We start from the raw sequence: 11,907 nt of genomic DNA on the forward strand, positions 1-11,907 counted from the left end.
AAACACAGCAAGTTCGAACGAGACCGTGTAGACTACATAAAAGGCCAAATTTATTGTTGGCAGAAGCCTCCAACAAGAGAGAATGTGGGATCCAATACAGCAAGGGGGTTTAAGCCCCAATCCAAAGGATGGTCTAAAAGCAATCCTAATAAATCTATCTTAAAGGGAAGACCAGCTGACAACTCAGGTGCTGAGTCAGATTACTCAGAGTGTGAACTGAGATCTCACTCTGTATCTTTTGAAGGCTCCACTGAGAGCATATGGGATAACCATGGGAGATCTAGGAGCGACAGCAGGTCGTCCATCACATCTAATGGGGCCAGATCCAAAACTCAGGAACAGGCTCCCTCTTCGTCTTCTTTTTTATCCGCAGGAACACGCTCACGCCGCGAACCAGACGATCGCGGATGAAACATGGAAGCACGCGGGAGACCGAAAAGAAAGAAGTATACATAGATGAGTGTAATAATAACGTTATCAATCTCTCAGGGATAGAACTTTCCCATGCACAGTTGTCTCTACTAAATAAGGGATTGGGCTTTGCCCCTGTTCAGGACTTCCATCTGTTCCAGACGGTTATTGACCTTCAAAGGTTCACCCGCAAATTATCCTTAAAAAAGTTTTTTATATCAAGAGGACAATTTCAAACTAATAACGTGTCTGATTCTGATTATGATGTTGCATCACCCAATGTTTTGTTATCTAATACTGTTGCTAATGATGCTTTGACTAACATTTCACTTGATACTTTTCAGGAAACCTGTGTATTGTCGGACTTGGACGCACTACTTGAGCAGCAAGGTGAAGAAATTAACACTTTCTCCCAACCTTTCTTTGGCACCCAGTCTTCAGGATTTAAAAAGAAGTCTATCTTCTGCCCTAATGCCAATAGGGGACCTTATATTACGGCATTTGAAAGGTTGGTAGAAAGAGACCTTCAAATTTTATCTAAAGGTTTCTCCTGCTCATCTATGCATGCCAATAACCTGACATACACAGAGATTCATGAACTTGACACCTTGAAGCGTAATAATGATATTATGTTTAGAAATGCTGATAAAGGTGGAGCCCTTGTGGTTCTATCCACCCTCCAATACAAACAGGAGGCACTACGGCAGTTAGGGAATCGGGATCAGTATAGGCTACTAAAAAAGGATCCAACACAAGACTTCATTTGTCAACTTGATGAAATCATTGAACTTGGTAAGATACTTTGTGCATTAGACAAACATGAGATTGAATTTTTGAGGAGTCCACATCCCGTGATTCCGGTATTCCACCATCTCCCAAAGATCCACAAGTCACTGGTCGACCCTCCTGGTCGTCCTATAGTGGCAGGGATTGGATCTTTGGGAGATGGGTTATCGCGGTATGTGGACTCCTATCTCAAACCAATAGTGTTTTCATTACCTTCATTCATTAAGGATTCCATGGACCTAATGGTAGATGTAAAGGACCTGGTCTGGAAAAAAGAATACAGATGGGTCACCCTTGATGTGATCTCTCTGTATTCTATCATTGATCACGATCACGGGTTATTAGCCATCACACATTTTTTACAATTATCACATCTTTCCACTTCACTTTGCACCTTTCTATTAGAATCAATTAAGTTTTTATTAACTCACAATTATTTTCTATTTGATTCACGTTTTTATTTACAGTTATTAGGCACTGCAATGGGCACAAGTTTTGCACCATCATATGCAAACTTATTTATGGGGTTATGGGAAGCACAACATATTTATCACAGTAATAATTCTTATCGTTCACAAATTATCTATTATAAAAGATTCATCGACGATCTCATTATTATATGGGACGGCGATGAATCATCACTTATTCAATTTATAAATACACTTAATATCAATAATGTTAATATTAAATTTACACTGGCGACACACTTTATTCGAGCTTGGCTAGTCCCACGAATTCGGGTATACCCGGGTGTATTGAGGTTTGTGACTGTTTTCTGCCCGAGTGCATTGAGTTATTTTCCAAGCAGGGATTGAAGCATTTTATTCCCGCTGGCTGCAATACTGCACAGTATATATATATATATATATACTGCATTACAATTCATGAATTTATGCCATCTGGTAGACATGCGAAGCATTGCAGCCTATTAAATCCTAATCATTATCATTTAACAGATCAGCCGCCCATCAGCCAGGCATGAACCCAGGCTGGGAAGGCAAATGCAACGGGGCTTGTTAGAGGTGAGGAGTGGCGCATTCCAGGTATCTGCCAGGTACATACCGGGTATTTGCTCGAATAAAGTGTGTCGGTGCAGTACTTATGAACAAAACATTAATTGTATTAACTATCTAGACCTGCTCCTTTACATAGACCATGACATGCTCATCCAAACTGACATATTTCGCAAACCAAACTCCCGTAATACACTGCTGTCAGCCAAAAGTTGTCATCCACAATCATTAATTAAAAGTATTCCGAAGGCCCAATTTGTCAGGTTGAGACGGATATGTTCCGATGATGAGAATTTTTCTTTGCAGTCACAAGCATTATTTGAAAGATTTCAAGCCAGGGGTTACAAATATATAGATATCCAGGCTGCATATGAGTATGCTATGTCCTTGGATCGCCCTGGCATTCTAGATAAAAAGAAAAAAGACAGACGTTATAAGGATAATACACAGCCCAAGAACAACTATAGTGATATGAGTCCATTGTTTATCACTACTTATAGTCGCCAATCCAAGCTTATATGCGATATTGTGCACAAACACTGGCACACCCTGTCACTTGACAAGGATATTGCAGAGTTTACCATGAAGGGACCTAAATTTTCATTCCGTAGGGCTAAGACACTAGCATCACACCTCTCACCAAGCCATTTTCAATCTAAAACTGACCTTAAAAGAATTGGTAGCATCCCTAAAGGCTTTTACGCATGTGGAAATTGTTCCATGTGTAAATACGTTTATAGTACCAAATTTGTTCAAACTGACACAAATGGAAAAAAGCACTTTATTAAAGAATTTTTGAACTGCAATACATCCTATACCATTTATCTCCTGAGATGTGGTTGCAAGAAAATGTATGTGGGGCGAACAATTAGGCCAGTTAAGACCCGCATTGCCGAACATGTCAGGCTTATCAAAAAGAATGACACATCACACCCAGTTCCCAGACACTTCTCCAGATGCCCAATGGGGGAATAGCTAATTTTTCATACACGGCAATTGAACATATCCCTTGTAACGCTAGAGGAGGCCATAGAGAGGGGGTACTAAATAAACAGGAAATATATTGGGTGTACACTCTGAACACACTCCATCCAGCCGGCATCAATCAGGAGTGGGAATTAAAACACTTCCTGATGGGGTAAAGGCTATTTTCTTGGGGTGTGTTCACAGTGTTCACCCAAGCACATTGAGATCTGGGAGGTGACATATCAGGTTACTGTCGGTTATACAGTTGCCATTGTATCCATATATATATGAATTATGTGTAAATTAATATAATGCTTAAAACTTTTGTTATGGATTTTATGTGTTAGTAATACACTTCATAAACAGGTATATAGATATGAACTTCCTTGTTTATACATCCACATTCTTCCATTATATGATATAGCCTTATATAATAATAACAATGCTAGTATTGATCATCAGTTGTTATGGTTTTAACTTCTTTCTTAATATGTTCTGTTTTGTTTTTAAGTTCTTCTATGCTATGTATTTATCTGTCTTGTTGGTAGCCACTGCTATGGGGAGTGGTATGTAGTTAGTGATCCACTTTAGTATTTATCTATCACAGGTGAGGTTTAATATGCTCCCTGCTCCTATTGGTGGTACATACTCACCCCCCCCCATATAATGTTGGCCGCCACACACCGTTAGCACTCTTTGAAAAAGTCCATGCTCTGGACGAAACGCGTCAGAGTGTTTGTCTGATGTTTGCTACTAGCGATCAATAAAGTTTTTTTAGACATCCATGCGTTGGCTGTTTGAAGTTGCTGTGACCTGCGGACCACCCTATCTTCCTAGAAAAGATATATAAACTGTGGTAATCCCTATATCCATTGTCTTCTATACCATCTGAATTGTTACCTGATTGCTGGAGAATTGCTACATGATACTTCTCATTCCCCACCCCCAAGTAAGTGTACTTCTTGCCTGTTATTGTACTATATTGTGTGTTCACCTATTTAAGGAATAAATATACTTTATTATATCTAAGCCTCGTCCAGTTCAACCCAGTTATTTGGTGTATTATTATAGCCTGTCACAAAGCTCCTGTCACACTGACGGACAGTGGAAAAACCCAACTGGTGCTAAAAAGGACCTACCTAAGACCAATTTGTATAACACTTTCCTGGGAGTGCCCATTAGTTCTTTCACAGTTAAATTCCAACCTCTTATTTGTCTAGCAACTCTCCTTATGTAAACTGGAGGATTATATATTTTAGTTATTATTTGTCTTATCAGGCCCTCTGTAAACCAGTCTCTTAGAGCCCAAAGCCTTGTTTTTAGCATTGATGTCCACAAGAGAGTGTCTGTGTTGCCGACAACTGGTTTAGAAAATGTAGACCAAAAAACAATTCTGCATTCACCATATTTTTACCCCCTTGTTCAACTCCTAAGTAAACAATATGTCTTTTAATTGGATTAAGGCGATTACCCCAAAACAACTGAAAGAACATACTGCTAACCTGTGTCATTATTTTATCTGTTGGTGGGAATAACACATTGACGTAAACATAAAGTGGTAATAAATAGGTCTTTAAAGCTCGCACTCTATTTTCAAAGCTTTTTTTCCACTTCTTCCACCTTTGGACTTTCCAGTTACAAATATCCAGTTTTGGCTGCCAGTTTTGCTCACACGTGTCCTCTTTCTCAAATGTGATGCCCAAAATCTTAATGTCATTTTGTGGCTCAGGAAATCCACCAGCTAACTGGAAATCAGGATCAGGAGACCCTACCCAACAGGAGACACATTTCTCATGATTTATCCTTGAATTTGACACAATTCCATATTTATCAATTAAAGTTCTCACTTCCTCCACTTCTTCAGAACTGATTACAAATATTGTAACATCATCTGCATAGGCAAGACATTTGATTTTTTCCTGAGAAGGGACTGGTAACAAAAACCCTTTAATGTTCATATTGCCCACTGAAAGTCTAAGAAAAGGATCTATTGCAAAAACATATAACAGGATATCCTTGCCTAACACCAGATCTGATATAAAACCGCTCTCCTTGACACCCATTCACTATTGGGATTCCTGATGCTCCATTATACAAAGTCTTAAGCCACATTATAAATGTATTGGGGATCCCATACCTTTTTAGGACAGAAAATAGAAACGTATGGTTAACTCTATCAAAGGCTTTGCTTTGATCTATACTTAGTACATATCCCTTCATAGAGCCTGTCCTGCTGTACTCAAAGATTTCTCTTACCAATAACAGGTTATTCACTATCTTTCTCCCTTTCACTGCACAGCCCTGTCGTTCACTAATCACCGTACCCGACACGCTACTTAACCTAATAAACAGAATCTTAGCTAAAATCTTGTAATCAACATTTAATAATGCTATGGGCCTCCAATTTTTTAAATCATACTTATTACCCTTTTTAAATAATAATACTAGTAAGGATTCCTGCTGGGAGTTTCCTAGTTCTTGGGAAAACAAAATGGAATTGAAAAGCTGAACTAAGAGTGGCACTAAAACATCCTTGAAACATTTATAAAACTCAGCAGTTAGACCATCGACCCAGGAGTTTTCTTCAATTGCAAAGATGCTATGGCATCAGCTACCTCAGAGTTACTGATGGGTTTTATAAGGGCCTCTGTCTCTTCCTTATCAAGGGCTGGTAGTCTTAACTGATTTAGAAACTGCCCTATCTCACTCAGTGCAGGGTCCTCTGATGTAAATAAGTCACCGTAGAATCTTAAGACTAGATCTAATATCTCCCTATTTGTCTGCATCACTACACCCTCCTCATTTAGTAGACCTGGAATTATTTTCCTCTCTCTCCTCCCCTTACATGCCTCAAAGGGGTTTGGAGAAGAGGAAAACTGGTTCCCAAAACTGCTTTCCTCTTGTATGGTTTTATACCTGTTATACTGAAACTCCAGCATTTTCTTCCTTGTTTCTGCTATCTCTTTTCCCAAGCCTTCTCTCCCCAGTTGTAGTTCTGAATTCAGTTTTGTCAGTTTATTTCTCAACTGAATATACTTCTGCTGTGCATTTGATATACCAACCCTAGCTTCTTTTTTTGAAGAACATTTTTATATCTGATTTAACATTTTCCCACCATTCTGCATAGTCTGAAAACAAAAACTGTGTAGAAATCCTATTTATGAGAAAGGTTTCAAATTGCTGCCTTAAGGATTCCTGCTCTAGCAGTTTAGAGTTTAATTTCCAAACTCCTCTACCAATACGTATGGCTTCGTTAAGATTAATAGTGGCCTCTAACAAGAGGTGGTCAGTAAATGCTGCTGGTTTTAAACCAATTTCAACAGCGCTGGTTACATAAATTCTATCCAAACGACTGCTGTGTTCCCCCAAACTATAGGTATACCCCGGCTTGTCTGGAAACATCACCTTATATCCATCCTTAAGGTTTGCATCTCTACACATTTGATTTAAAAAAAACTCCATCACTTGTTATTATTCCTTTTCCCCCTAACCTATCCTGAATACATGTTACACAATTGAAATCTCCAGCTAATAGCACTGTTTTACTTGTAAATAAATACGGCTTTATTTGTTCAAATAAGAGTTTCCTCAAACTTAGTTTTTGGGGTCCATAAACATTAATTAACCTATATTGCACTTTGTCAATAACAATATCAATTAATAGACACCGACCTGGTGAAATTTCAACTAATTTTATGCATTGAAAATGTGCAATCTTAAATAAAAACCCAACACTATCATAAGAATCAGGCCCAATAGACCAAAAGGAAGCCCCCTCTTTCCAATCTCTTTTAGAATTAAAGATGCCAGATGCTGAAATCAATCTAGTTTCCTGTAAAAAATAAATATCATAATCCCATTTTTTCAATTCCCCAAAAGTAATACCTCGGGTGGTAGCAGTTCTAACACTTAACATTCACAGTGCAAAACCTTATAGGCTGTGCGGGGTCAGTGGGCGGACACATTTTTTTTTTTTTACTGTATCTGCTATTCCCTCCTCCCCCTCACTTTTGAGGGCTTCTGTTCCACCTTCCTCCATTGCATCCATAGTATCCCCCCAAGACAATGCATCATAGGTATTTGAGGTGGGTATCCCTGATGACTGTAACTCCCCCGTGTTACCTCTGCCTTTGGCCTTTTTCTTTGTTTTAGTTACATGCTCCCATCCCTCCCCTTTTGGCTCCTGCTCCCCTCCTGCTGACCCCTGCTCCCCTACCGCCGCTGCTGGCCCCGGTTCCCCTCCCGCCGCTGCTGGCCCCTGCTCCCCGCCTGCCGCTGCTGGCCCCTGCTCCCCTCCCGCCGCTGCTGACCCCTGCTCCTTGCTTGCCGCTGCTGGCCCCTGCTCCTCTCCTGCCGCTGCTGGCCCCTGCTCCTCTCCTGCCGCTGCTGGCCCCTGCTCCTCTCCTGCCGCTGCTGGCCCCTGCTCCCCTCCTGCCGCTGCTGGCTCCTGCTCAAAGGATAGCTCCATGGCACCAAACTCATTTGTCTGGGTCTCCTCTACTAGGGCTGTCTCAGTGTCCTGGGGAGCATTATTATGCGCCGCCTCAGGACACTCCCTAAAAGAGTGACCCTGTCCCCCACACAAATTACACAGCACAGTATTAGGACATACAGATCGGTTATGCCCCAGAACCCCACACTGGTTGCACCTGATCTTATCACAGCTTGCACTCAAATGCCTGTTGGACCCACATTTGAAGCAAAGCCTGGGCTGGTCACTGTAAAAACAGACCCCTCTGTCTCCCCCAATGAAGAGGGAATTTGGGAGGTGGTGAGACACACCAAATCTTTCCCACAGCTTAACCTTACACCTCCAATCCCCAGTCCACATCCACGCTCCTTCCCAGATCTCCTCCTCTATTTTCTCCAGATCAGACAGCATAGTACATTGTCTTTTCAACCAATAAAGAATGTCTAGTTTGGCAACGGCCTCGTTGTGAAAAATTACAGTCACCAGTTTGGTTGTAGGACGACTTACAGGGATGGCAACAAAGTCTTTCCACAGAAGTGTGAATTTCAAGTCCTCAAATCTGTGCCAGAAAGCTTCTAGCAAATCCCCCCTTTTGAAGCTTATGTCATATTCCCTGTTACCTGGGGTGTGTATGAAAGCAAAAATGTCTGAGGCCTCAAACCCCATAGGTTCCTTCAAAAGGGCTTTACCAATAAAGCATTTATCAGGAATATCCCCAACACCTTTGTATCGCAGTCTCACCACATTTATCCGCTTGGCAATGGGGCTTGGAAACTGGGGGTAACTGCTGGACCGGCACCTCTCCATGCGGACCCTTCTGCTCTCTCTGGTCTTTCTCCAGCTTATCCAGGGATGCTCCGCTGTGCTGCACCGTCCGTGGCTGCTGGTGGCCTCTGTGCTGCACCGTCTGTGGTTGCTGGTGACCTCTGTGCTGCACCGTCTGTGGCTGCTGGTGGCCTCTGTGCTGCACAGTCTGTGGCTGCTGGTGGCCTCTGTGCTGCACCTTCTGTGGCTGCTGGTGGCATCTGTGCTGCAGCATCTGTGGCTGCTGGTGGCCTCTGTGCTGCACCTTCTGTGGCTGCTGGTGGCATCTGTGCTGCAGCATCTGCCTTTTTGGCTAGTGGTTCCCCTGTAATGTTTTTCCCTGAGGCTGCACAGGTAACAGCTGCAGCTCCTCTCTGCATTCCTCCCTTCCCCGCACTGTGCACAGGTTGTGCTTTCTTGAGGCTAATTGGTAGCCCTTGTGCAGGCTCAGTGATTTCATGGCACCCCTCTGATGATGCAACTTCTGCAGTGTTTGCAACACTCTGGCTGCCCTCTGGTAGTGCCAGTTCTGCAGTGTTTTCTGCACTCTGGCTGTTCTGTGATATGACCACTTCTGTATTGTTTGTATCACCCAGATTGCTTTCTGACAGTGAGGTCTCACTAATCACATAGTCTGTGCCTGGGACACCATGCTCAGGGGTGTGAGTTGCTGTTTCTTGCATCTCTGCACTGCTGGTCTCAGGTGGCTGTGTTTGCGAGACCCACCCTTTGCTGCTGCAGCTGCTCACTGGGGAGTAGTATTGGATCTTCCGGACACTGAAGGGGTTAACTGCTACATCATCTTTCCTCCCCTCACTCAGGTATAGCTTTTGGCTTCCCTCCAAACTGCTACTCCGCCCCTGTATTTGGGAATTGGAACTCTCAGGGGCCTCATCTGAGGACAGAGGAAAAAAATAGAGATTGCTTCCGAGGTTCACAGCACCTTCACTCAGCCAGTTGTATGAATATAAAAAAGTTTATTAGTAACCAGCAATGTACAACAGCATGAACACTCTTACGCGTTTCGTCCAAGCCAGGACTTTTTCAAAGTTGCCTTATTACCTGCATCACCTATATACCGGCGTCAAACCTTCTTTCCTAAACACACTCCATAGTGCCTGGTAGTGGCCTCGATAATTGGGGTTACCCTATTTTTTCTCATCTGAGGACAAACTACTACTAATAGTCTCTTCTATTTTTGCAGCTCTGCTCTCTGCTTTCTTTTTCCTTAGTTTCTTCATTTTGCTTAACTCTGTTTTCACTTTCATCTCTGCCTTTTCAGACAAACATTTCTTTGATTTTGCAGAACTTCTCAGCTGCCTTAATGCTCTCACTCCATCAGAGTCTGCCTCTCACTGCACCTCCATACTTGTGAACACACTCTCAGCCTGGATAGCAGCGTTCTCTGTTCTAAGGCAGGCAGCTACTGCCAGTAACAACATCCTTTTATACCTTGCTGGTTATCAGTTGTCAGCTTACATCCTGATTACCTAGCTTCCTCCTGAGTTAACCTTCTGAGTGCTGGATGAAGCACTGAGACATATGTCTCCCAGGCATAACTGATAGGGGTTGACTTCACCCTGTCACAAAAACCTTATAATTTTTTTCCCCTGATGAGCACGTATAAAGGGCAGCTGCATATATTTATGGGACATGAGAGGACAAAACGTGTAGTTGCCTTCCCCCTGAAAAATTTTAATTTTCAATTTTAAGGTATTTGATCTTGAACCAAAAAATGTTTTCTTTTTTTTTCATGTGCTACGCTAAAAATATTTAAGGGGTTCCATTTTGTTGTTCAAAATAAAAAAGGGTTTCACGACTAAATTTAATTGGGAAACACGGGGCTAGACTGATTGTAAGCTCATCGGAACAGGGGCATCTTTGTCTATTCTATCAATATAGGGATATCTACATATATTATAATATATGCACATATATACTGTATGATATATATATATATATATATATATATATATATATATATATATATACAGTATGTACATTTGTTGTGTGTGTATGTATATATGTGTGTGTGTGTGTGTGTGTGTGTGTGTATATATATATATGCAAATACAACAGTATGCTCATCTGCATGTCTTAGGCAGGTCTGCAACCCCGCCTTTCCCCATTATCACCCAGCATACAGCACTTCCACTGCAGCAAGGGATTCTGGGAAATGACATGCAAATGAACACACAGTGTCACTTTTTGCCTCAATAACCATTTTTAACATGGTTCCCTATAGGCTTAATCTTGCTGTATGGTCACAGCTTTGAGCACAGCCAGGGTTAAGGTGCATACCCAGAAAACCACCCACAGACAGCTTTTTTTTTTTTTTTTTTTTTTAAGCCCGGGTGGTGAAAAAGTGATTTCACCTCTAAAAACCGTGCTCATGGTCAAGTTAGACCAGGTGCGCAAAACTTGTGACTATAGGCTCCGGAGAGCTGCAAGTCCATGACATGGTCAGTCCTCTTCAGCCACGAGGGCCAGGAAAAGTTCTGATGTTTCACCGATGTCGTCATCCGAAGAATCCGACGTCCATCCTATCCCCTCCCCGTGCAGTAGGCGCAGCAGGAGGTTCCAGGTCTTTAGGGCTTTCAGCTCACGCCTACTCGCCCACCGCAGTCTTCTCCCGAGGGAATGGCGACCACCAACCAGCACACAGTCTTGCATTCTCCGAAGAAAATTAGGTGACTGATAACCCAAAAATAAAAAAACACAATCCATGGTGCGAGTGCTCCAGTGCGCTGTGCAATGCAGTGCAGGAAGTGCTCAGACGAAACAACAAAATGTGCACAAGTGCACGCCAGACCCGGAAGCCTGGCGTGTAAAAAAATAGTGGCAAACCCCTCAGCGGAAGGCAATAAGGGGTGCCAGTGCAGAAAAATATAGTGGTGTGCAAATTATCCGTGCAAAAGTCGAAGTGCGTGTGGGAACACGACTCCACCAGGTTAACCACTCCTGGGGTGCCGTGATAAAATAGCCCGGGCTACATATTCGCCTTCCCGGCCATGACCAGAGGACCAAGTGTAGTCACGATGGGACTATCCTTCACAGGACAGACCCTACACTTGATCTTAGCCAAAAGGCCGAGAAGCGATTTCGACCTTGATGGGTCTCATCAGTGTGGGGTTAATTTTAACTGGGTATGCAAGAGAGGCTATGGGATAGGCTATACCATAATACTGAGTTAAATTATGGTGAGTAAAAAAAGTGACAAAAACCCTCCACAGGAAAGCAAATATGCAAATACAACTGTATGCTCATCTGCATGTCTTAGGCAGGTCTGCAACCCCGCCTTTCCCCATTATCACCCAGCATACAGCACTTCCACTGCAGCAAGGGATTCTGGGAAATGACATGCAAATGAGCACACAGTGTCACTTTTTGCCTCAATAACTATTTTTAACATGGTTCCCTATAGGCTTAAGCTTGCTGCATGGTCACAGCTTTGAG

At 42.5% G+C, this 11,907-nt stretch overlaps 1 pseudogene; it reads right to left on the reverse strand.

Annotated features, from left to right (window-relative positions):
- Positions 1-11,380: 11,380 nt before the first annotated feature.
- Positions 11,381-11,552, reverse strand: LOC142496351 (U2 spliceosomal RNA; annotated as a pseudogene).
- Positions 11,553-11,907: the final 355 nt, after the last annotated feature.

The sequence above is a fragment of the Ascaphus truei genome, chromosome 5 (genome assembly GCF_040206685.1).
Source record: "Ascaphus truei isolate aAscTru1 chromosome 5, aAscTru1.hap1, whole genome shotgun sequence".
NCBI lineage: Eukaryota > Metazoa > Chordata > Amphibia > Anura > Ascaphidae > Ascaphus > Ascaphus truei.